This window comes from Microcaecilia unicolor, chromosome 14 (assembly GCF_901765095.1).
Source record: "Microcaecilia unicolor chromosome 14, aMicUni1.1, whole genome shotgun sequence".
Taxonomy (NCBI): Eukaryota; Metazoa; Chordata; class Amphibia; order Gymnophiona; family Siphonopidae; genus Microcaecilia; species Microcaecilia unicolor.
This window is the reverse complement of record NC_044044.1, coordinates 19,420,137-19,446,465: the sequence shown is the minus strand read 5'-3', so window position 1 is coordinate 19,446,465 and position 26,329 is coordinate 19,420,137. Positions and strand designations below refer to the sequence as shown.

The window sequence follows — 26,329 nt, the reverse complement described above, 5'->3', positions numbered from 1 at the left end:
ATCCAAGCCAAGGCAGCCGAGGGCAGCCAATGGGAAGGCGGAACGGGAAGGGGGGGGGGGCTGGGGGTGCTGGCCCCTTCCTCTCCCTGCTGTACAGGCTCAGCTGCAGCAAACCCCCAGGCCCCTTTAACCCTCTGCCTTCCACAGCCAGCCATGCTCAGTCCGAGGGGGCTGGTCCCATGGCTAGTGGCCTCCAGTATACATGCCCAGATCTCAGACACAGGCTTTGCAAAGACCCAGGGTGCTGGCTGCTGCCCTGCTGAGGCATTTCCTTCACATTCTGCAAACTCCCTGCCCTGTTAATGTCTCCTTTTGCCAGAGTAATATCCAAAATGGTGAACTGAATAAATCAGAAAAGCAGATCTCCTTTTCTGCTTTTAGTTTGCTTTCATTTGTGCAAAGGGGTGAGAAGTATTCATAGTTTCTGTGTTTTGCTTTTGGGCATGAATGTGTCCTGTCCTGTCCCATTACAGTAGTAAAATATATTTTGTACAGCATCTGACACATACAATATGAGCTTTACCTCACACCATAACCCTCTGACAGAATGAAACCTCAGGCACCCAGTAGATAAAGCAGCCCCCCCCCCCCAACAAAAAAAAAAACTGAGGTGTAGGGAGACAAGGAGCTCCTATGGAAGCCATATACAGAGTCAAGGGCAGAACCGGGGATTAGAACTGGAGGAGATAAAGTGATTTGCACAAGGTCATACACAATCCCCAACATGGGTTACTGCTGACAGAAAGGATATGGCGAGAGATCCCCATGACCCACTCACCTGACATTGGTCGTTGGTGCCGGCTCTCCTCATCCTTGCTGGACAAATCTGAACAAGAACCCATTGGGAAAAGCTCTTCATCTGGACCTCACCATCTGTGGAGAATAAATAGAGCGATCATATTTGCATACAAAAGATACGTAAGAAGCGTAGGTTCCGTAATACACGATCACTCTTGTACACTTTACATTGGTGAGTTATTTATATAACTTCTGGAAATTGGCATTATTTGATCTCCCGAGTCCTAAAGGTATGACTTCAAAGAAACTTTTTAATTGCTTGTTTGCTTTTCAAGCTGCGACGTTTTGGAAACTCTTACCAGATAGCCTTAGAAATATTGCCAACTATGGCAGGTTTAAGAAAGGTCTGAAGACACTATTGTTTCAGATTCATGTAACAAAAAACTAATCTGATTATAGTCACTTTTATGTTTTATCATTATTACTGTTTTGTGATACTGCTTCAAGGTTTAAGTGTTATTTTATACTATATTATGTAACTTCCTAGACTATTGTGTTCTAGAATCTTGTTGTAATCCGCTGCAAACTATATTTGAGAAATGGCAGGCTATAAGTGAACTTGTAACTGTACTTCATGTCATTACTGCACTGGGAAAATAGCAAACAATGCACAGCATGTGTTCTTTGCCAGGATGAACTGACAGATAACTATTCCTCCCTTTCACCAAATGCTCAACACAGCCCCCTCTGTCTGATGTTAGGAATATAGCCCCCCCCCCCATTATATTTATAACTCAGGAATACATCATTCACAAATACAGTTGAAAAGTGCGAGGTTCCTACCAATCGTACTGCCCCATCTGGCTGGTTCTACTTGCTGTTTTGCCTCCTCCACTCCCTCCCTGAATTCTGGCACCCACGGTGACTCCCTAGTTCGTAGATGGGTAGCACTAACCCTGTAAAGACCCCTGCCCCATACCAGACACTCAGCAACACAGAAGGAAAGTAGCCTAGTGGTTAGAGTGATGGGGCTCTCTTTTATGCAGTTAAGTGCAATATTCAACACTTAACCACATAAGCCAAGCCAAATAAAGTTACCAATGACCTTTAAACAGTTCAATGAGGCTGCTTAATAAGCAGGGAAGTGCTGACTACTGGTACTTAACAGCATTAAGTGCTGAATCTGCCCCTGGACCGCCCACAAAACAGCGGCTTTGAGTTTAGTGGCCTGTGGTGATATACAGAGACAATAACCAGTTAAAGTGATTTAACCAGCTAGGAGTCATTTCTGGCCCATTAAATCACTTCAAACTATCGACCCCTTAGATTGTAATCTTTCTGGGGATGGGGAAATGCACAGTGTAAGAAAAAGGAGTAGGGCAAGCTGGCTCTTTCCAAACAACGAGGGAAGACGTACAATTCCAGATCTTTATTGAAAAATGCCAAACGACTCGACACAGCTGCTGTGTTTCGGCATCAAACCGCCCTGCCTCAGGAGTCTGTGTGTAGCAGATCTGTCACCGTGCCTCACAACCTTGCTGTGGGACGGGCCAGTACCATCTCGGTCCAAACAGCACCATTTGCCACTTTTACACTTGAAACACAACATCCACAGGTTAACACATTCAGGTCAAGAAAACGATCAGCAGTGTGTGGTTACTCACTTTCAGCTGCTAATGTAAAGTGTGAGCTCAATATAAATACATGTACCTCCCTCACATGCTGAAATAGAGTCCTGTTCCCCTTATTACTACTACTACTTATCATTCCTAACGCGCTACTAGACATACGCAGCGCTGTACACTTGAACATGAAGAGACAGTCCCTGCTCGACAGAGCTTACAATCTAATTATGCCACACATTCAGCGCTACAGACCACTCTTGATACTGAGTTTTTTTTCCTCCTTTTTTACCCAAAGGTTGTTCCACACACAGAGAAGAGCGGCGGTGGTGATTTTGAGACAGGGAGGACACTGCTGTGGCAATTCTGAGGGTCGCTGGGGTGGAAAGAAAGAGGTATGAAACCAAATGGCCAGTTACGGCATGAATTACACTGAAATATCCTTTGCTGCTGACCGTGGAGGTCCCGGGCTGTGAAATGATTTGATAAAAACACATAAAGAATAAATTCCTCAGTACGAGGCCTTGGCCTCACTTCACCCCAAGACGTCAGGGACCGGAGCAGGGTGAGTCACTACTTAACACCAAAGGGGCGGGAGCAAGTTAAAAAAAGGGGGGGGGGGAAGAGAAGAGGAAACCAGGCTCCCGTATCCAGCCAGAAAGGATGTTTTCAGCACACAAAGGGCTCTGCCGATCCACCTCACTCCTGCTCTGCTATTCCAGTACTAAGACCCACATGCAAACAACTCTGCCGTTCACTCCTGCAGCGCAAAACCTCGTGCTAGTCCAGTACTAAAACTCCTGTACAAATAGCTCAGACAATGCAACTCAACCTAGAACCATCTCCTACTTCTTCAATACTGAAACCTACAAAAATAGCTCTGCAAATTCACCTCATTCCTGCCCTGCAGCACCCCCTGCTATTCAAGTACTGACCTCCCCACACAACTCTGCTGATGCACCTGAGTCTTGCCCTGCACTATGTCTTATTATTCCAGCACTGAATCCCCCCTCCCTCAACACACACAGCTCTGCCCTGCAGGACCCACTGTTATTCCAGTACCAAGACCCTCACACAAGCAGCTTTGCCAACGCACCTCATCCCTGCTATTTCAAGACATTTCCCCCCCCCCCCCCCCCCCCGCTATGCCAGTGCACCTCTCAGTCCTAATCTACTGGTTTTATTTTAGATCAAGGCAGATTGCATAACACAATTTTGCACTCTAATAAAACAAAACTTTAAGAGCTGCACAAAATATACAAATCACAAATTGTTTACACTGAAAAGATTTTCAAGACCTAAGACTTTCTGCATACTGACACAGTTTTATTTCTTATTTATGTTTTGTTTGGCTTCAGTCGCGGCCCTATGCCATGGAGATTATCTTTTCTCCCATACTTCTCGCCCGGTTGGCCCCGGAGGTGGTGTCAAGCTACTACTTTCACCCTCTTGTAGATTTCAACCTCTTCTTCTACCTCAGTCTCACTGCTTTTCTTCCTTCGAAGTCCACTCTATCCATCTATTTGCTCCTCTGCCTCTCTGAGTATCAGTCATTTATCGACCCCCTGATAAGTCCCTTTCTTCCTTTCTCACTGACTTTGATGCTTGGCTTTCCTTCATCTCCTTCCCTCATTCACCAGAATGGCCACTGTCTTGATCTTATCTTCTCCTCAAACTGCTCACTCTCCAGTTTCTGTGCCTCAGCTCTTCCCCTCTCTGACCATCATCTGATAACTTTCACACTTAAACACCCTCCTCCCCAGTCCCCTCCAATCTTAACCTATAAATCTAAGCTAAAAGCCCACCTTTTTGATGCTGCTTTTAACTCCTAACCCTTATTCACTTGTTCAGAACCCTTATTTTATCATCCTTACTTTAATATTCCCTTATCTCTTGTTTGTCCTGTTTGTCTGTCCTAATTAGATTGTAAGCTCTGTTGAGCAGGGACTGTCTCTTCATGTTCAGGAGTACAGCGCTGCGTACAGGTAGTAACGCTATAGAAATGATAAGTAGTAATAGTCTTTGGGATTCTGGAATCTTGCTACTCTTTGGGATTCCGCACAGAATCTTGCTACTGTGGGATTCTGGAATCTTGCTTCTCTTTGGGATTCTGCACAGAATCTTGCTACTCTTTGTCCTTATCCCTTACTTGTCCTGTTTGTCTGTCCTAATTAGATTGTAAGCTCTGTTGAGCAGGGACTGTCTCTTCATGTTCAGGAGTACAGCGCTGCGTACAGGTAGTAACGCTATAGAAATGATAAGTAGTAATAGTCTTTGGGATTCTGGAATCTTGCTACTCTTTGGGATTCCGCACAGAATCTTGCTACTGTGGGATTCTGGAATCTTGCTACTCTTTGGGATTCTGCATGGAGTCTTGCTACTCTTTGTCCTTATCCCTTACTTGTCCTGTTTGTCCTAATTAGATTGTAAGCTCTGTTGAGCAGGGACTGTCTCTTCATGTTCAGGAGTACAGCGCTGCGTACAGGTAGTAACGCTATAGAAATGATAAGTAGTAATAGTCTTTGGGATTCTGGAATCTTGCTACTCTTTGGGATTCCGCACAGAATCTTGCTACTGTGGGATTCTGGAATCTTGCTACTCTTTGGGATTCTGCATGGAGTCTTGCTACTCTTTGTCCTTATCCCTTACTTGTCCTGTTTGTCCTAATTAGATTGTAAGCTCTGTTGAGCAGGGACTGTCTCTTCATGTTCAGGAGTACAGCGCTGCGTACAGGTAGTAACGCTATAGAAATGATAAGTAGTAATAGTCTTTGGGATTCTGGAATCTTGCTACTCTTTGGGATTCCGCACAGAATCTTGCTACTGTGGGATTCTGGAATCTTGCTACTCTTTGTCCTTATCCCTTACTTGTCCTGTTTGTCCTAATTAGATTGTAAGCTCTGTTGAGCAGGGACTGTCTCTTCATGTTCAGGAGTACAGCGCTGCGTACAGGTAGTAACGCTATAGAAATGATAAGTAGTAATAGTCTTTGGGATTCTGGAATCTTGCTACTCTTTGGGATTCCGCACAGAATCTTGCTACTGTGGGATTCTGGAATCTTGCTACTCTTTGTCCTTATCCCTTACTTGTCCTGTTTGTCCTAATTAGATTGTAAGCTCTGTTGAGCAGGGACTGTCTCTTCATGTTCAGGAGTACAGCGCTGCGTACAGGTAGTAACGCTATAGAAATGATAAGTAGTAATAGTCTTTGGGATTCTGGAATCTTGCTACTCTTTGGGATTCCGCACAGAATCTTGCTACTGTGGGATTCTGGAATCTTGCTACTCTTTGTCCTTATCCCTTACTTGTCCTGTTTGTCTGTCCTAATTAGATTGTAAGCTCTGTCGAGCAGGGACTGTCTCTTCATGTTCAAGTGTACAGCGCTGCGTACGTCTAGTAGCGTTTTAGAAATGATAAGTAGTAGTAGTACTTTTATGCTTTCCAACCGAGTGAATGCTGGACTATCATGAAGGGTTGAATGTTCATGTTATCTGTCTGTCTAGGGCCAAAATACCTCTCCAAAACGTAAAACAGGACCAAATTTGGCACTGGGGAAAAGACGGGGGGGGGGGGGGGGGGGGGAGATGCATTTTGAAAAAGGGCCTGATCAAACCAGGGTTTCAGAGACCTCCCCGACTCAAAAACGGCCCATGCATTTCTATGAGAGAAGCAGTTCCGACTTCAGCAGCATAAAAACTCATATTACAGTGAAACAAAAGTTAGAGTTCCTTTCAAACTGCCTCTTGTCTACTCTTTCAGTCACACACCCTTTACAAGATACACCCACAGATACCAAAACACACTGGTTAAGAAATTGTAGGAGAGACAGTTTACATGTTTTCTTCAGTGAGCCCTTCATCACCCCTCCCCCACGGTCACACCCTACCCTGCTGGCTTAGTAATTTAGATGTGTATTTACTTTTCTTTATTGTAAATTTCATTGTGAAACCTAGTGACGGAACTGGATAGCTTTCTCAATAGTTAATATGTACAGTGACACTTAGTGACTGAACTACATATGTCAAACAACACCTATGCAAAGGCGACCAAGTAATTCTTCTCCAATTCGATATATTTATTTATTATTACATTTGTACCCCGCACTTTCCCACTCAAAGCAGGTTCAATGCGGCTTATTTAGTAACAAGGATTACAGAGTATTGAAGAAGAAAAATATGTTAAGCATTATCAGAATAATAAAAGAAATAAGTCGGTAGAGATGGGCATGAGTGAAGGGAGTAGGAGAGGTATGAGCAAGGGTAGGTGAGCATCGGAGGAGGGGTAGATGAGGCGGAAGGAGGTGGGACATGGGATAAGCATGGGAAATTTGGTGGGAGATGTAATCTAGGTCATTGTCCTTGTCTCCTGGATACGTGATGCGTAGATGGGTTCATAGGATTAGTTTGGGTCATTTGGGTAGGCTTGCTTGAACAGATGGGTTTTTAGTGATTTCCGGAAGAGTATATCAGTGGCATTCGATGCGGTTGACCACACATTGCTACTCGAACGCCTGGATCAGATAGAAATAATAGGAACAGTGCTCAAATGGTTCAGCGAATTCCTTTCAAATCAAAGTTATTGTCAAGCAAAACAACCAACTTTCCAACTTCTGGTCTCCTGTGGGGTCCCACAGGGATCTCCCCTCTCACCTATCCTGTTCAATCTCTTTATGTCATCCCTTGCCTCAAAACACCTAGGTCCTAATGAACTACTATTATCCTACGCGGATGACATCCTGCTTCTGTTACCACTTGTTTGCCGAGAGAAGATGATGGGTTCACACCAAGTTTTTGGACGGCTTTAACCCAAGTCCCTGAAGAAAGAACTTTTGAAACCCGCGGTGTCGGGCGTTTCTAGGGGAAGCCAGTCAATCAGTCGAATATAACAAGCGACATGGCGTAATAAACATTTCAGAGATAAGTTCACGTTTCGATTTATTTATTTGGAATAGGAGCGCTATTGAGATAGGCAATAGCACATACAGAAAATTAAGAGAAGCCCGATGAAAGAAGTGCTATACCACTTGGCAAAGAAATGTATTGCCTAAAGTAAGTGGTTTTTGCTGAGGGCACTCTTTAACAAAAAAAGTAATTAGTACAAAGCGTCAAGTATCATTTTTATGCATAAAACAGTAACATTACGGTCTGTATTGCTGTTAGCCATGCTTACGTACCAGCAATTAGTCTTGGTTCTAGTTTACTATTCTCTTACCAGTGAAAGCTTCAAACAAAGATGCAACTCAGTCTGTAGCGAATGGCATGACTGCTGTTAGCACCTGGGCTCTAACCAATAAACTGAAACGGAATGCGCAGAAAACCAAGGTCCTGTGGTTCTGAAATCAGGGAGCTGAGGTCCCATCATCAATATCCTTGACCAATGGTCAAATCTTTACAATCAAATCTGGAACCATAGTACTTGGGGTCTTGCTCGACTCTTCACTCACCTTCGCTTCCTATATTAACCAGCTATGGAAGAAAACACTATTCAAAATGAGACAGCTACGTCTAGTCAATCATTCTTCGACCAAAAAATCCTTCGCACTACTTGTCCAAATGTTAGTCCCTACCTCACTTGGATTACTGTAACCTTCTATTTCTTAATATTAAGTGTCAATATCAGAAAAAAAAAATGCAAATCGTACAGAACACAGCTGCAAGACTAATATACAGTTTGAATAGATATACTAGTGTTTCAACTCATCTAAACAAACTGCACTGGCTTCCCGTAGCAGAAAGACGCAGGTTGAAAGCTGCTTGTTTAGTTTATTTTCAAATCCTACAGGGCTTCACCTCTGAACTGCTGACTAAGACCAGTTCGCTACATTTGGTCCAGTCTAACAGACTGAAACAACAACTAATGCTAGCATCACCATTCCAAAAGACAATTCTAAATCAGAAGATTTTCAGCTCTTTATTCCCCGTACTTGGAATCAAAATATGGAACTCTCTACCTATTCCCATCAGAACACAAAACAGCTACCTCAACTTCAAGAAGAGGCTAAAAACCTCTCTCTTCCCAAAGACTGCTTCATAATATCCATCATGACTTTTAATTCCTAGTATCATCCATTATCCTTTCCTTAATGTTTTTAGACTCGTGGATTAATCCAGGGGCATAGCCAGACAACAGATTCTGGGTGGGCCTAGGCAAGAAGTGGGTGGGCACCAAGTGTTCTTCACCACCACCACCACCAAAAAAAATCTCAGCTGGCAAGAAAACGCTTCTTTTCACCTTGGCTTACCATTAAAGGGAAGTCTTCAGCTGATAGAGCTTGGGATCTCCACCAGCTACCACTAAACATATGCTACTGTTGGGTGGGTGGGCCCTGGCCCACCTGTGGCTACGCTACTGCATTAATCCAATTGTCGCTAATGTTTTTCAAACCTCACACTAACACTATCTGCTTTTATCTCTCCTAGAATGTAAACTGCACTGAACCCTGGAAAGGGGATATTAGCGGTATACAAGAATTGATCTGAATTGAATTGAACTGGTGGGTACTATGTGTACGACCTCCTAGTGGAGAAGCATAGTAATACCTTTTGCCTTGGCACAGTAGCAACCCACGCTAACACCGTAAAATCCCTTCTTTGAAAATCGTTGGCAGTGGCATCTAATGGTTAGATATATTTATTTATTTGGTATATTTGTATCCCACATTTTCCCACCTATTTGCAGGCCCAATGTGGCTTACATAGTACCGTAAAGGGCGTTAGCCGATTCCATTCTGAACTAATACAAGTATGAACAATGACAAGGTGATATTGTGGTAGAAAGAGGTGGGAAAATGTGGGATACAAATGCAATAAATAAATCAATAAATACAATTGGGGGAACATTAGAGAGGGTGAGGAAGAGTTAGGATGTGTCCATTATGGTCTTTGGTTTCGTTATGTCGCAGGTATCCAGGTTTTTTATGTTGAGTCGGTGGGATTTGCTTTTCTGAACAGGTCTGTTTTTAGTGCTTTCAGGAAAGTTTAGGTGGTTGACTGTAGTTTTTACTATTTTTGGTAGTGCGTTCCATAGTCGTGCGCTTAAGTAGGAAAAGCTGGATGCATAAGTGGATTTGTATTCGAGTCCTTTGCTGCTTATCATATTTGGTTTCATTTGTGACCCGCTGAGTGAAAAGGTACCAAAAGTTGGGTTACAAATAACAGATAGAGGTTATACAAGTTTGGAGGGGCAAAGTTAATTTTTTTTAAAGTTTTGTATTATAGGGTCAGTAAAATGGGACTATGCAATTTTTACCACAACTTTAATGTTTTTCCATTTTCCAAAGCCTAAAAACTGCAGCTACCTGAAGTGGAGTATGTGATTTCTGGGGTTAATTTATTTATTAGGATTTATTTACTGCTTTTTTTTAAACTATTCAGTCAAGGCGGTGTGCAGTAAAAATAAATCAAACATAAGCAATAGACAATTAAAGCAGTAAAAATACTCAACAACACAAACTATGGCATAATATACTATTTACAATGTCAACACAATACGTAATAGAACACTGTAATAGACAGCGTAGGGTATAATTTTTAAAAAGCTGCACATGAGGTCAGAGAGAGAGGTGTGTCTGTCTGTCTGTCTGTCTAAGAAGTTTGTTACTTCTTCCATTAAAGACCTGGTTGAAGAGACAAGCTTACTTTTTTTTATTAATAAACGTTTACATCCCTGAGTACTGACAGAATTGAAAAATGAACTTGATGAACTAAATTTATCTTTAAAATCAAGCATGGTACTGGAAGACTGGAGGGTGGCCAACGTAACGCCGATTTTTTAAAAAGGGTTCCAGAGGTGATCTGGGAAATTACAGACCTGTGAGCTTGACGTTGGTGCCGAGCAAAATGGTAGAGACTATTATAAAGAACAAAATTACAGAGCATATACATAAGCATGCTTTCCACATTCCCTCCCCTTCTCTTTTGAAATCTACTGTTTACAAAAAGAGTAACCTGGCCTCCTCCCACTCCCCTCTGGATTTTGAGAAGGGAAATCTTGCCTCATCAATCTACTACATTTCTTTGAAGGGGGTGAACAAACATACGGATAAAGGTGAGTCAGTCCATAATGTGTACCTGGATTTTCAAAAGACATTTGACAAAGTGTATCACTTTCAAAATCTGCACGACTGTTCATAAAATTATTTACGGCGAGGCACCAGGACACATGACAGACCTCATCGACCTGCCAACCAGGAACACTACAAAATCTGCACGATCATACCTAAACCTCCACTACCCAAGCAGCAAAGGACTCAAATACAAATCCACCTATGCAACCAGCTTTTCCTACCTAAGCGCACAACTATGGAACGCACTGCCAAAAGCAGTAAAAACTACGCTCGACCACCTAAATTTTCGGAAAGCACTAAAGACAGACCTGTTCAGAAGAACCTACCAAACTGACCCAACATAAAAATGACTGTTCACTTGCGACACAATGCAACCGAAGACCATAACCAACATTACCTGAGTCTTCTTCCCCCAACTATACCTACCTTACTTGTACCTCATTCTACCACAATATCACTTTGTATTCATTCATACCATGTATTTGTTCAGACCGTAATCGGCTAACACCGTTAACGGTTATATGTAAGCCACACTGAGCCTGCAAAAGGTGGGAAAATGTGGGATACAAATGTAACAAATAATGAAAAACTCCAGAGGAAATTGGAAAGTCATGGAATAGGAGGTAGCATTTTAATGTGGATTAAAAACTGGTTAAAAGATAGAAAACAGAGAGTAGGGTTAAATGTTCAGTATTCTCAGTGAAGAAGGGTATATAGTGGGGTTCCCCAAGGGTCTGTGCTGGGACTGCTGCTTTCTCACATATTTATAAATGATCTAGATATGGGAATAACTAGTGAGGTAATTAAATCTGATGACGACTCAAAGTTATTCTAAGTTGTTAAATTGCAAGAGAACCTTACGAGACGGGGAGACTGGGCATCCAAATGGCAGATGACATTTAAAGTGACCAAGTGCAAAAAAGTGATGCATGGGGGAAAGAGGAACCTGAACTACAGCTACGTGATGCAAGGTTCTGCGTTAGGAGTCACCAACCAGGAAAAGGCTCAATGTGCAGCAGCGGCGAAGAAAGCAAATAGAATGTTACACATTATTAGGAAAGGAATGGAAAACAAAAATGAGGATGTTATAATGCCTTTGTATTGCTCCATGGTGCAACCACACCTTCCTCCATACTGTGTGTAATTCTGGTCACTGCATCTCAAAAAAGATATAGTGGAATTTGAAAAGGTACAGAGAAGGGTGACGAAAATGATAAAGGGGATGGAACGACTTTCCCTATGAGGCTGAAACGGCTAGGGCTCTTCAACTTGAAGAAAAGACAGCTGAGGGGAGATATGATAGAGGTATATAAAATAATGAGTGGAGTGGATTGGGTAGACGTGAATCGCTTGTTTACTCTTTCCAAAAATACCAGCATTTCTGGCACACAATGAAGCTACAAAGTAGTAAATTTAAAACAAATTGGAGAAAATATTTCTTCACTCAACCTGTAATTAAACTTTGGAATTTGTTGCCAGAGAATGTGATAAAAGCAGTTAGCTTAGCAGGATTTTAAAAAGGCTTGGATAACTTCCTAAAAGAAAAGTCCATAAGCCATTACTAAGATGGACTTGGGGAAAATCCACTGCTTGTTTCTAGGATAAGCAGCATAAAATGTACTGTACTGTTTTGGGATCTTGCCAGGTACTTGTGACCTGGATTGGCCACTGTTGGAAACAGGATACTGGGCTTGATGGACCTTCGGTCTGTCCCAGTATGGCAACACTTACGTACCTATGTTGCTCATTTTTTAAAGACATAAGTAGCCCATACCTGAGGCTGAAATTTTGCATGATTATGCAAGTTGATATCCCTCTAATTTGTGCTATGTCACATACCCCACTTTTGGTACCTTTTCGCTCAGCGGGTCATATATCTGTTCTTTTCAAGCCAATAAAATGTTTGGTTACCGCTCCATTTAAACCGTCCCAACCCCTCTCCCCTCCAGGTCATAGACATACAAAGATTTTGGAAAGAACTACACTTATCCTTTTTAGAGTTACCACTTTTACAAATAAAACATTTTCTGTAATACTTTATAGGTCTTGTGAATACAGAAGTGATGAATTACAAGAAGCAACCCCTTTCAGTGGTGAGAAAGTTCTAGCACAAGAACTGGAAAGGGCAGACTTGGGAACAGAGCTGCCAAGTTACCCAGTTCCAAGGAGGGAGATTTTATGGCCAGTCTTGGTTTCAAACTTGCATCCTAAAGCAATGTGGTATTTTCAACTCCCTAATTCTACCAATCGAAATCAGTGCTGCTGCTCCCATAATACACCAGGACGGGATTGCCAGAAAACCAAGTCTGGCTTAAAATCTCCCTCCTGGATTGGTTACCTTGGAAGCTCTGCAAGAGATAGGAGGAAATACTTCTTCACGGAGGGGGTGGTGGAGGCAAAACAGTAAAGGATTTAAGAAAACCTGGGATAAATTCTGAAGATTCTCAAATAGGAGGGTGGGAGGGGAAGTCGGATCCAACAGGCTCTGTTATCATTGCACCAGTAAAGGAAACTGGGCTCATGAGCAATGACGACCTTGAGGATTTGCCTAGACAATTTCTATGTTGCTATTATACATTTCTTTCTCATTTCTTCAGAAAAAAGGTTGGCCAGTTTTGAAACTTTGTTGTATGAACCTTGAGACAGAACTTCAGACTCAGAATTGAACTTCATTACGAGGCAGGTTAAACAGAGCCGATTTTAAATCACTGTACACACCTCAACCATGCCCCTGCGGCAGGGGAACGGCTGAACAAAACGGAGCCCTGGGCAAGGACTGCTTTCAGCATTCCCTCTCCTTCTCTTTTGAAATCTACTGTTTACAAAAAGGGTAATGTGGCCTCCCTCCAACGCCTCTCTATGTCTCCATGCCCCAGGCAGTTGCTCTGGCTCATTCCTTGCCAGAGCCCTGCCTAATAGTCCAGCACTCAATAAGGATACACATATAATCAGTGGTGTAGCTAAGGGTGGGCACAGGCCCACCCAGTCAGCATGTCCTGCCCTCAATGATGTCACTTCTTGTTTCTTTGGCGGGAATGTGGTAGAGAAGCCTGCAGGGCCGGCGTAGATTGCCTATAGGAATTGCGACAGGCATTGGCTCTCTGAGGTAGGACTGGGGGAGGGGTTTCAGATAGAAATGGGCAGACGTCGGGTCATTTAAAAAAAAAACAGTATATTGAATGTATGTACGGGGTAGGGTGGGGGTGGGAAGGGCCCACCCAGGTTAACTCTGGGCCCACCCAAAATGGCAGGTCTGCCTTCGCCCCTGCATATAATAACTGTAGACCACTTTGACTGCACCACAGAAAGGAGGTATGTCAAATCCCCTTGTTCCTACATGCCATTTGGGGTTTTTTTCTTGAAACGACATGGACAAAAAAACAAAAACAAAATGTTGCTTCCCCCCTCCCCCATATTAGTAATAGTGCATACCATTCCAAAACAATGCACACTACATAAGTACGTAAGTATTGCCATACTGGGAAAGACCAACGGTCCATCGAGCCCAGCATAGCCCAGCATCCTGTTTCCAACAGTGGCCAATCCAGATCACAAATATCTGGCAAGATCCCAAAAAAATAGATACTGCTTATCCCAGAAATAGTGGATTTTCCCCAAGTCCATTTAATAACGGTCTATGGACTTTTCCTTTAGGAAGCCGTCCAAACCTTTTTTAAACTCTGCTAAGCTAACCGCCTTTACCACATTCTCTGGCAACAAATTCCAGAGTTTAATAACACGTTGAGTGAAGAAAAAACTTTCTCTGATTCATTTTAAATTTACTACATTGTAGCTTCATCGCATGCCCCCTAGTTCTAGTATTTTTGGAAAGCGTGAACAGACACTTCACATCTACCCATTCAACTCCACTCATTATTTTATAGACCTCTATCATATCTCTCCTCAGCCGCTTTTTCTCCAAGCTGAAGAGCCCTAGCCGCTTTAGCCTTTCCTCATAGGGAAGTTGTCCCATCTCCTTTATCATTTTCGTCGCCCTTCTCTGCACCTTTTCTAATTCCACTATATCTTTTTTGATATAGTGGAATTGCCCAGTAGAGTGTCCAGGTACAAACCATTGCCCTTGTGTGAAAAGTTTGCACGTGTGAGCACTACTGGCAAACAGTGCACACTGCCACTCTTAACGCTAATGCTATCAAACACATAGAAATCTCCCCTGAACAAAATAAAAATTCCCATAAACACACACACACACACACAAAAAAAAATCATACAAACAAAAATTTTCAGGCTGCACTCTTCTACCTTCCATTGCCCCAGGTACAAAAATAAGTACCTGTATATAACGTGTAAACGGCTTTGATTGTAACCACAGAAAAGCAGTATATCAAAATCTCATCCCCTTTCCTTTCCTTAGTACTCAAACCTTCACTGCCAAACACCTCATTCCTGCCTCATAACACCCTCTGTTATTCTAGTAATGGGGGCTTAGGACAGTATCTTAGCTGAACTCTCCAAATTCATCTCACAGGAAGTAAAGCCACAGCACTGCCGTTAGACCAAAGACCCTAAGATGCAGAAAATCTCTGTGGTATGGGGTGTGTGTTGGGGGGGGGGGGGGGGGTTGACCACCTGCTGCTCTGGATTAGGTAAAAGAGCAAGCCTGGGGAACTAATTTGGCTCGGCCCCCACCCCCTGCAGGTGTTCTGTCTTTCTATTACTCCTTGTGATCTTGAGCAAGTCACTCAACCCTACATTGCCTCAGGTACAAACTTATACCCTCATGATCAAAAGCAAATGCCGGCGCTAGAGGCTGTTAGCGCCATACTAGCACCGGTGTTTGCGCTCGAGGGCTCTTTGCGCAAGTAGCATGCTAATGCATGCTAAACAGGGCTCAGCGCATTCATCGCCAATGATCAGCGGCCAGCACACCAAAATTTGGGTCGCTGGCCGCGGCAAACCCTACGCCAGCTCCAAGCTGGTGTTAGGGTTGGCAGATCATTGGGGAGGAATGGTGAGCCCTGTCCAGCATGCAGTTGCATGCTGGCAGGCCCCCGTTCTCCCCCAAAGCAAACCTGCCAACAGGGGGCTGGAGGTCTGGCGGACCTCCGGTCCCCCCGACAATCCCACCCCTCAGGTTCAGGGAGGGCTGGAGATCCAGTGGGTCTCCAGCCCCCCCCCCCAAAACCCCAGAAAATGGTCTCTGGTGGTCTAGTGGCCGCCGGCCAAACCCCCTCCCACCCAGCGAGCGACGGGGGGGGGGGGGCTGGAGGTCCAGCAGACCTCCAGCCCACCCCAATTCCCCTCCCCCCAACGTTGTCTGACCAATCCCTGGTGGTCCAGCGTAAAAGACAACCCCCTCCCGGCCCCCCTACCTTAGTTGGAGGAGGGAGAAAGCCTGCCTCCCTCCTCTTCCTTGGGTTGACCCAGCGCTTCCCAGGATGCACTGGGCGGGGCTGGGCGCCGCCATTTGGCGGCGGCGTCAACCCAAGGAAGAGGAGAGAGGGAGATTTGCATGCTTACTGCCTCCATTATAAGCAAATCTTTCTTATGCATTTCATTAAGGATATCCTGAAAACCCGACTGACTAGAAGTCCCCCACGACAGGTTTAAGAACCACTGAGACGGCATACAGTCCATGGAGCCTGCCTGGCTATACTGTCTTCACCAATAAGGGTTATCTCCCAGCTGCCAGCCACAGGGCATGACCACCCTCATCATCTAGGGCAGCCCTTGGCCCAATTATGAGGAGGGTCCAAGAAAACAGCAAGGCAGACGATCCAAGATGGAAAACAACAGAGCAGATCAGTGGAAAATCAACATGAATTTATTAATAAAACATTAAAAAGGCAGACACAGGCCGTGTTTCGCCCAATAATAAAGTGAAGATCTGTGGACTAACCCTGAGAGCTACTGTCACCTTACTGGATTTCCCAAGGACATGGACTGTGATCCAAGCCTCCGAGGACCAGACCAAACTGCTTCACCAATCCATACTGCAACCACCTGCTGGAGGCAGAGAATACTGAAGTATTAAAGGACTGCACCAATCCTGATGACACAAGTTTACTGTTCTCTGCCTCCACCTGCTGGTTGGGAAGCATAACCCTATAGTCTGGACTGGGGTCTGGCAGGCGGAAAAGGAAACCCTGTTTTAACACCTCAACTGGGAGCTTATAAATCAAAGTTGCTCCCCCACCCCCATGCCCCCACAAGGCTGTGAGCACTGCTTCCATAGGCCCAACTGACCTTGGGAAGGAAGACTTGACAGAATCAAATCCAGGTCCTCTACTGAGGTGCCAGGCTGGCCCCTTCATGGATAGGTGCAAGGCTGAGTCCTTCCTGTTTGGTTTATTGCTAACAGCCCTGGCTGAACCTGGGCTGGTATTAGCGGGATGCAACTAGGGTAGCTGTCCTGGTCCCCCCAGGCCACAAGAAGCTCTAAGCTTACCCAAAGCCAAAGGAGGCCCCATCCCATATTTCTGCCCATCATAACTGGCCCAGGTTCTTCTGCATGACAGCACTGTGACTGAATCACTGGGCCAGCTCTGAAGTCATCTTCTTATCGTTTATAACCCCAGAGCTACTAAGTTACCCAGTTCCAGAAGGGAGACTTTCTGGCCAGTCCTGATTTCAAACTTGTATCCCAAAGCAGCCTGGTATTTGTAGTCCCCGATTCCACTCAATGAAATCAGTGCTGCAGGTCCCATAATGTATCAGGATGGCCTAACATCGCCCTTTTGAACCTGGGTAACTTGATAACCCTGTAACCCACTTCCCCGTAGCCTCACATATATACACACCCTCCTCTAGGTGTCTGCACCGCAGCCCTGCACAATCTAAAGAAATATTCCTCCACAAGGCATCTTAATCACTGAATGCACGTGGGAGTTAAAAGAATATTTAATAATGAGCCATGTGGAGTGAAACTGCCAACTTTAGGAAGCAAGCCACTATGTTTGAAAAAAAAACAACCAAAAACCAAAAAAAAAAAAACCTCGGGGGGGAAAAAAAAAAAAAAAAAAAAGAGGATGCCTGTTAGCCACAAGGGCTACACCTACAAAGGCAGACAGACCCAGTTCCCGCTAGCCCACTATTCACAAATACACCCAGGAAGGTTAAGCCCAAGCTCTCCCCTGCCAGTGCTCCCTTCTGTACTTTTGAGTTTGTATGTGGGCGACTGGAAGAGTTGATCCCGTCTCTTGCGTAGGTGTCTCTGTCTGTCTCTCTCTCTCATGCATGCAGTACCACAATTTCAGTGTAGGAGAGTAAAGCAGACAACAACATAGGAAATATACAAATTAAAAAAACATATAAGTCCGGTCTGTTATACTCAGCAAGTCTCTTACTGATTTTGCATTTTCTTATACTATTATGGTTTGGTTGTGCAAGTTTGTTTGACTGTGTTTAACACAACCTCATTTAAACTAAATAAATAAAAAAAAATACAAGTCCTCAGATCTGCAGAGAGCAGAAGGTAGGGGCCCGGCTCATTTATCAAGACTCCTTTGGTGAAAAGGGGAAGGGGTCGGGGAGAGAGACAAAGCAGCTCTGGCACTATTTGGCATATGCAGGAGACAGCTATGCCCTGCAGGTGCAGAGGGCGCTATTCTCTATGTTCCCCACTCCACCACTGGAAAACATACCTAGGTCTCTGGGAGCTATTTCTACCCCTTGGTGGCATGGAGCTGAGACATGCTACCATCCAGGATGCCTCGGAGAGATGAGGGCATTAATGGGGCAGTTGTGTGCAAAAGGTAACAGTTACATGGCACTGGGTCAGGGGGTATTGGTCCTCTGATAGGAACGTATGCATGACAGGGCTCTCACACATACTGGGGCGGGGGGAGAGTAGAAGTCCTTTGAGACGGGAAGAGTGTATGCACAGGAACAGGGTTATACACAGAGGGGCAGAAGGTGCAAGTCCTATGAGGCGGGAAGAGGGTATGCACAGGAACAAGGTTATACACAGAGGGGCAGAAGGTGCAAGTCCTATGAGACAGCAAGACTGTATGCACTGGAACAGGGTTATACACACTGGGGCAGGGCATGCAGGTCCTCTGCCAGGCTCTGCATTCTAGTTGTGATTCCTTGTTGCCACGGAGACTAGAGCAGAAAAGGGTGGGTGCTGGGGAGGGCAGGTCCGGAGTTTTCTTTTCACTCCTATTAGCTCTGCTGGAGCTGGTGATATCAGAACTGAAACAGCCAATAGGAACAAGTGCCCGGGCTGCTTGGAGAGACTGGAAGGACAGTGCGTCGCACACGGAGTACCACATGCACAATCTCTCTCTCACACACGCACACAGTCACCCAAAGATAATCATATACAGAGCTGACAAGTTATTCAGTTCCAGGAGGGAGGCTCTTTGCGCTGGTCCTGGCTTTGAACTGACATCCCAAAACAGAGTGGTCATATTAGTCCCCGATTCTACCCACTAAAATCAGGGCTGCTGGTCCCCTAATGCATCAAAATAAATGGTCAGAAACCCAGGACTGGCCCACTACTAATAATTTCTACAGTGCTACCAGACATACGAAGCGGGGACTTTTTCTGTCCCTAGAGGTCTCACAATCTAAACTTTTGTACCTGGGGCAATGGAGGGTTAAGTGACTTGCCCAAGGTCACAGAGAGCTGCAGTGGGAATTGAACCCAGGTCACCAGGATCAAAGCCCGCTGCATTAACCATTAAGCTACTCCTCCACATCCAACATCTCACTCCTGGTACAGGGTAACTTGGCGTCTCCGCATTGGCACACTCGGACTAAATAAATCACCAGGGTTGGTGGTGCCTGTAAGAAGGAGAGACGGGGGCATTAGTGAAAATGTGACTAGTGTGACTGGACAAAACAAAGGGGTGGAAGCAGAACCAAGTCCAAATGACCAGCACAACCAAAGGGTAAAAGCGTCCAGAAGGTAAGTTTATTAGCAAAAAGGACCCTACATGGGCCGTGTTTCGGCAGCAAGCCAGGGGTCAAACGCTTTTACAGTAGAGCAGAAACACAGAGAGCATAAAGTTCACTCTTATGGAGAAAGCGCACTACATTTGTGCTTTTCTATGGGCTTTATGCTCTCTGCGTTGCTGCTCTACTTTAAAAGCGTTTGTCTCCTGAAGTAGGGTTGCTGCCGAAACACGGCCCGTGTAGGGTCCTTTCTGCTAATAAACTTACCTTCTGGACGCTCTTACCCTTTGGTTGAGCTGGTCATTTGGACTTGGTTCTGCTTCCACCCCTTTACATAAGTACATAAGTATTGCCATACTGGGACAGACCAAAGGTCCATCCAGCCCAGCATCCTGTTTCCAACAGTGGCCAATCCAGGTCACAAATTCCTGGCAAGATCCCAAAAAAGTACAAAACATTTTATACTGCTTATCCCAGAAATAGTGGATTTTCCCCAAGTCCATTTAATAATGGTCTTTGGACTTTTCCTTTAGGAAGCCGTCCAAATCTTTTTAAAACTCCGCTAAGCTAACCGCCTTTACCACATTCTCTGGCAACAAATTCCAGAGTTTAATTACACATTGAATGAAGAAAATTTTTCTCCGATTTGTTTTAAATTTACTACATTGTTGCTTCATCGCATGCCCCTTTCTTTTATGCTTGCTTCTTTTCTGTGGAAGGTGTGGGCCCTCCCCTTTCACCATGGGGTAACTGGGATGGTACTAAAACAGGGGTGCTCAATGTCAGTCCTTGAGGTCCACAACCCAGTCATGTTTTCAGGATTTCTCCCAAGAATATGCATGAAATCTATTTGTATACAATGGAGGCAGAGAATGCAAATAAATCTAATGCATATTTATTGGGGAAATCCTGAAAACCCGACTGGGCTGCCTTCCTCGAGGTCCGAAATTGAGCATCCCTGTACTAGAAGGATACAATGACCAACAGACAAACTGCACCAGGGTCAGCAGGATGGTAGAACCACAGGGATCTAGGAGGCTGGGTATTCAGGTAGCAGCCTTGCTAGTTTTGGGACTGTTTACGCTAGGAGTGAAGTAGGAAGATCTAGTGAAGTGGGGATCTCTAAATAATTTACTCAGAATGGCAGAGAACCAATGAAGAAAAACAAAAACAAAAACCGACCCCACCTGGAGTATAGTGTTCAGTTCTGGAGGTCGTATCTTGCTAAGGACATAAAGACGAAGCAAATTCAGCGAAAGGCAGCAAAAATGGTTACGGGGTTTGCGTCACAAGATATATGAGGAGAGACTTGAGGACCTGAACCTGTATACCCTGGAGGAAGGGAGAAACGGGGGTGATATGAGACAGACATTCAAATATTTGAAAGGTATTAATTTACAACCAAACCTTTACCAGAGAGACAGGAAGGTGGTAGAACTTGAGGACATGAATTGAGGTTGAAGGGGCCGACCCAGGAATAATGACAGAAGCTTAGCCGAGATTGGGTGGCAGAGCTGGTAGTGGGAGGCGGGGCTAGTGGTTGGGAGGCAGGTCTACTGCTGGGCAGACTTCTATGGTCTGTGCCATGAAAATGGCAGAAACAAATCAAGAAGTACAAACCGAACAGAGAGGGTAAACAGCATACATAGAAAGTGCACAAACAAAAAAAGGCTTATACAGGAGCTCTTCACTCTACATCGCTGTTGTATATTCTGACAGGCAAGTTTGGTTGTAAAGATCTTCTCAGTTTACTTTCGGAGACATTGGACACATATATAATTTTAAACAAATATATCCAGACCCTGACCCCTGAGGCAGGCGTTAACGCTGAAACACGGCCCGTGTCGGGTCATTTGTCAATAAAATACTCCTGTTGTCTCAGTCTTGAAGGCCCAGTGTTGCTTTTTTTTTTTTGTTTGTGCACTTTCTATTATGCTGTTTACCCTCTCTGTTCGGTTTTTAGAAACAAATCAAGGTCAGGTATACACAAAAAGTAGCACACATGAGTTTATCTTGTTGGGCAGACTGGATGGACCTTGCAGATCTTTTTCTGCCGTCATCTACTATATGTTTACTTCCTCAAGGAGAGGGTGGTAGATACCTGGAATGTCATCCTACGGGAGGTGGTGGAGATGAAAACGGTAACAAAATTCAAAAATGCGTGAGATAAACACAAAGGAATCCTATACAGAAGGCTTAGAAGTAATTAGATGGCAACACCAGTGCCAGGTAGTCTGTGCCCCGATCGTGGCTTGACAGATTTGAATGGGCTGGAGTGGGGCTTCGATGAAAACTTCAGTAGTTGGAGAACAAGGCCAGTGCCGGGCAGACTTCTATGGCCTGTGCCCTAAAAATGGCCAGGACAAACCAAGATCAAGTATACGTATGTAGTATCACATCATACTTTATGCTACGAGTTTATCATGTTGGGCAGACTTGATGGACTGTACAGGTTTTTATCTACCGTCATCTACTATGTTACATCTTTGCCGAGAAGGAGCACCATCCTAAAAGTGGTCATGCACTATATAGCTGGCAGCTGGGGCTTAACCTCAGCAGTGTGACCGGGAAAGAGTGGATGAGTTGGTTGGGTTTTAGCTGCCGTTATCTGCCATGTTTTTAGCAAGGAAAAGCGCAGAAGATCCTTATAATCCATCTCTGGCTCCTCCTAAGGGATCCTGTGCATTCTGTCCCAGGCTCTCTCAAATTCAATTACCGCCCTTTTTTTTTTTCCAGACTCAGGACATCATCCGTGATACAATTTATACAATGTTTTGTCAGAGTAATACAAAAAGACGTAAATTCAATATAGGTCGCTAAAAGTTTGGTGCCGAAAAACTGGGCGCTAAGGTAGTATTCTATAATGGCAGAGCTGCACATCAAATCTGTTATAGAATATGAAGTCCGCTGTTACGCACCAAACTTTAGGCGTAACTACTTACACGTCTATGGCTAGTGTTAATGGTGGCACCTAAATGTGGAAGTTGGGCTCTTAAGAACATAAGAATAGCTATACTGGGTCAGACCAATGGCTCATCTAGCCAGTATCCTGTTTCCAACAGTGGCCAATTCAGGTCACAAGAACCTGACAGAATCCCAAAGAATAGCAAGATTCTGGAATCCAAAAGAGTAACCAGATTCTAGAATCCCAAATAGTAGTAATATTCCACACTACCAATCCAAAAGAGTAGCAACATTCCGGAATCCCAAAGAATAGCAACATTCCATGCTACCAATCCCAGGGACAAGCAGTTGCTTCCCCACATCTGTCTCAACAGCAGACTATGGACTTTTACTCCAGGAACTTGTCCAGACCTTTCTTTAAACCCTGACACACTAACCCTCTGTTACCACATCCTCTGGCAACGAGTTCTCCAGAGGTTAACTATTCAGTGAGTGAAAAAATATTTCCTCCTATTTGTTTTAAAAGTACTTCATTGAGTGTCCCCTATTCTTTGTACTTTTTGAAAGCGTGAAAAATCGATTCACTTTTACCCGTTCTACTCCACTCAGGATTTATGGACCTCAATCATATCCCCCCCTCAGCCATCTTTTATCCAAGCTGAAGAGTCCCAACCTCTTTAGCCTTTTCTCATACGAGAGGAGTTTCATCCCCTTTAGCATTTTGGTTGCTCTTCTTTGAACTTTTTCTATTTCCTCTATAAATGCTACAGTTCTATCAAGTGTACGCAAGAATAGCTGGATCACTTCCGGCACGCCCATCCCCCTCGCATGTTAACACCCCCTTTGCATTTGCGCGTGTGAGAAGTCAGGCTACAGAACAGGGGCATGTCTGTTATGCACACAAATGAAAATTAGAGCCAATGAGTCCTTGTTCATGCCAACTATTGGTATTTATCACCGATTTAGTGCCAACTGGTTAATTACGTTATGCGCATAACTGGCGCTATTCTATAGCTGCATGTCCAGTAGGCACCGTTTATAGAATTTTTGGGAAGTGCTTTAACAAAAAAAAAATGGAAATATAAAAACAATAATGATGATAATTTACGCAGAAAAAAAAAGGACAATCATTTCTGGCTTTGGTCAGGATAATCTCTGGTTTGGTCATAGGAGACAATACATACTGCTTATCTATCTCCTCATTTTCCTGTTTCCCCATCAGGAATAGATATTTTTCTGCTCATTTTGCTGAACCTTCTCTCTTTGAGAGATTTCGGATTCTGTGTCTTTCGATGTTGCACAGTGCAGGAGGAAACGCATGTGTTCCTGTTTCTCTTTTTCCGTGTTACGTTACACGCAGGGTTAGGCTTCCTGCGGTTTCCAGTTCAGTTTTTGTATTCTTCTTTTTGTGGTTCCTTATTCAGTATTGGGACGGTCTGGCTGTGTGTTGCATGTGTGTCTGAGGAGAAGATTCTGGTAGTTCTGTAGATTTCTGGTTAGGAGATCTGTTGCAGCCTGGAGTGTCTCAAAATCTGCATTTCCCAACAGCTTCCTTCCACTATTTTTCCCTGGGAGATTGTTTCATGCACCTGCCACTTTCTCTATGAATATTAATGCTATTCCTGAGTTTATGCCTCTTAAGAATCACATCATTTCCCCTGGTAAAATTTCATCTGCACTGGGAGAGGGGCAGAAGTGTCGCCCGGTTGAAGGCACGGGGGGGGGGGGGGGGGGTGGAGCACACGGCGCGTATGAAAAATAGGCGCTATCGGAAGTCCATTTGGGGAAGCGGGCTACTCCCCTGATGACCCACCTAGCTACACCTCTGGAGAGGAGGTGGACGGGAATGCAAAACGAGTGGCCTGTATGAGATCGACCTTGACTCCAGCACCCTGGTGTTATTCGCACCACATAACCAAGCTAACTGACCACACAGACAAGTCTTGAGATTCACTCTGTCCATCCTTCCATTTCTTTCATATAGACATTAATATCCCACTCGTGTTTACATACATGTGATGAATAGATTAATGGAAACGCTTCTAAAACAGAGGATAGTGAGATTTCTGGAACCCAATGGCAGCATGGGCTTGCGAGATGAATCAGATTAATTTCTCTTGACCGGGTGACCAGACAGCAGACCAACGGTCCATCAAGCCCAGTATCCTGCTTCCGACAGTGGCCAATTCAGGTCACAAGTATGTGGCGCACTTAGATTTTAGCAAAGCCTCTGACGAAGTTCCGCATAGATGACTAATAAATAAACTGAATGCCCTTGGCAGGGGCATAGCCAGACCTCGCGGCGGGAGGGGGCCAGAGCCTGAGGTGGGGGGGGGGCACATTTTGGTCTGCCACCCTGCCGCCGCTCCCCACCACCTCAATTTAATTGAATATGCTCAGTTTCACTAAAAGGAGCGTGCCGGATGTAAGGGGAAGAGCGAGCAGGGCAGGCAACATGGAGGAACCAAGACCGGTGCTGGATGAAGGCTTCAGCTGGCGGGGGTTGGGGACCCCCGCCAGCAAAACCAGGGGCCCAGAAGAAATCAGGGGGGGGGGGGCAGGGCCCCATGGCCCCATGTAACTACTCCACTGGCTCTCGGTATGGTCCCTAAAGTGACTAACTGGGTTAGGAACTGGTTGAGTTGAAGGCGACGGAGGGTAGTGGTAAATGGAGCTCATTCTGAGGAAAGGGAGGTTACCAGTGGTGTGCCACAAGGATCAGTTCTTAGTCCCATTCTTTTTTAACGGTTGTGTAAGCGAAACTGTGGAAGGGCTGTCTGGTAAGATTTGCCTCTTTGCAGATACTACTAATACAAATCATTTCTACCGCGCTACCAGTCATACGCAGCGCTTCACAATTGAACATGAAGAAAGACGGTCCCTGCCCAAAAGAGCTCTGCAGACACCCTTTATGGTGTAGATAAAATGAGGAGGGATCTAGTGAAGTTAGAACTTGGTAGCTAAGATTTAATTCTAAAAAATGCAGAGGCATGAATTTGGGCTGCAAACCCCCAGGGGTGAAGTACTTCTGTGCACAAAGGGAAGGACTTGGGGGCGACTGTATCTGATGATCTTAAGGTGGCCAGACAAGTAGAAAAAGTGACAGCAAAAGCCAGAAGGATAGAGAGAGGAAAGGACAGCAGTAAAAAAAAAAAAGGTAGCAGTGAGTCTGTTCACGCTTTCCAAAAACACTAGGACTAGGGGGCATGCAATGAAGCTACAATGTAGTAAATTTAAAACGAATCGGAGAAAATTTTTCTTCATTCAACGTGTAATTAAACTCTGGAATTCGTTGCCAGAGAATGCGATAAAGGAGGTTAGCTTAGTGGTGTTTAAAAAAAGGTTTGGACGGCTTCCTAAAGGAAAAATCCATAGACCATTATTAAATGGACTTGGGGAAAATCCACTATTTCTGGGATAAGCAGTATAAAATGTTTTGTACTTTTTGGGGATCTTGCCGGGTATTTGTAACCTGGACTGGCCACTGTAAACAGGATGCTGGGCTTGATGGATCCAGTTTGGGTGAAGGAGTAGCCTAATGGTTAGCTTGGTGGGCTAGGAACCCCAAGTTAAAATCCCGAGTGGTTCCTTGTGGCCTTGGACAAGCCACTTAACGCTCAACTGCCTTGGGATGACCATGGTTGGCTACCTCACTCCACCCAACATGCTTACAGTGGCCCCCATAAGCCATTTGCAATTTGGGTCATGTGCACAGGGGACGAGATCCCATTTAAAATGCTGGGTACGATTCTGGAGACAGCACCTTCAAAGAGATATAAACAGGATGGAGACGGTCCAGAAGGTGGCTATTAAAATGGTTTGTGGTCTTTGTCATAAAAAACGCATGGGGGAAAGAGTCATATGGCACTGCATTATCATGAATGTAAATCGCTCCCCGCTCAGGGTTGTAGACATTACTACTACTACTATTTAGCATTTCTATAGCGCTACAAGGCATACGCAGCGCTGCACAAACATAGAAGAAAGACAGTCCCTGCTCAAACATGCGGGTTATAAATCTTTTAAATAAATAAATAGCTGATGGGCGGAATTATATCAAGTCAGAAATAATCTTGAAACGTAAAGATCTCAAATGGAGAGGGGGGGGGGATTGCTCTAGATATTTAAATGGCAAGTTTCTTT

The 26,329-nt window shown here is 44.5% G+C and overlaps 1 protein-coding gene across 7 annotated transcripts in view; it reads right to left on the bottom strand.

The window, feature by feature from the left end:
• Window positions 1-26,329, bottom strand: part of KDM6B (lysine demethylase 6B) — a 151,592-nt gene that overhangs the window by 108,734 nt on the left and 16,529 nt on the right. For all 7 annotated transcript variants that reach the window (XM_030188427.1, XM_030188430.1, XM_030188426.1 and 4 more), the window contains exon 2: window positions 779-873. The gene's annotated coding sequence lies outside the window, so the exon portion shown is untranslated. The remainder of the gene's footprint in view (window positions 1-778; window positions 874-26,329) is intronic.